Raw genomic sequence first — 929 nt, 5'->3', positions numbered from 1 at the left:
TTTAAAAAAAGATAATTACAGAAGACAAAATTGTTCAAAGCTACTCTAATACTTCTTTCAAAGACAGCATATAAATTCTATAATTATATGTAAATGAACATATCTAAATCATGCCTTTTGATCCAGTAATTCCCACTCCTGGGAATTCTTCCTAAAGATATAATCCAAAAGGGAAAAAAGTCATTATATGTATAAGACATTCATTGCAGGACTATAATAGCAAAAAAAGAAAAAGGAAAAAAAAAAAAGACCAACAAAAATGAGGCAGTTACCTAAATTATGCAATATCAACTCAAAAGAACAATTACAGGCAGTGAATATGGCAAATTTGAGTTATATGGAAAATGTTTACAATGTGAAAAGCGCCAAATAAAGTATATATACACTCATTATAGTGGTATAATATATGCATATAACATGTGCATGTAATAGAAGAAATTATGGACCACAAAATATTTTTTTACAATTTCCCTCAAATTTCTTGAAGAGGATTTGTTAATTTACTGCAAAAATAAAATAGGATAATATATTTATTACAGGATGTACAGATACTTGCATTAAGTAACGATCTACAACTTAATCTCAGTGACTATTTCCATTTTTATAAAAAAGGAAAAATAATGGCTATTTATAAATTCAAGTTTACTTCAATAAAATCTTTACATATAAAGAAATGCATTTTTTTTTATATTCTCTGAAATAGTAGAAGAAAGTGTAACATACAAATTACAGTGAACTATAAATTGGGATAAAGTCATAACTGCTATGATGCCATTTATTCTACTCATTAACTATAAAAATACTAAAATATAAGAATTGAATAGGCCGGGCGCAGTGGCTCACGCCTATAATCCTAGCTCTCTGGGAGGCCGAGGCGGGCAGATTGTTTGAGCTCAGGAGTTCGAGACCAGCCTGAGCAAGAGCGAGAC

The 929-nt window shown here is 29.8% G+C and overlaps 1 protein-coding gene across 1 annotated transcript in view; it reads right to left on the bottom strand.

The window, feature by feature from the left end:
* Positions 1 to 929, bottom strand: part of UBR3 (ubiquitin protein ligase E3 component n-recognin 3 (putative)) — a 201,642-nt gene that overhangs the window by 14,657 nt on the left and 186,056 nt on the right. The window lies entirely within an intron of this gene.

The sequence above is a fragment of the Propithecus coquereli genome, unplaced genomic scaffold (assembly GCF_000956105.1).
Source record: "Propithecus coquereli isolate 6110/MARCELLA unplaced genomic scaffold, Pcoq_1.0 Scaffold34, whole genome shotgun sequence".
NCBI lineage: Eukaryota > Metazoa > Chordata > Mammalia > Primates > Indriidae > Propithecus > Propithecus coquereli.
Note: the sequence above shows the minus strand (reverse complement) of the source record. Positions and strands in the feature narration are given on the sequence as shown.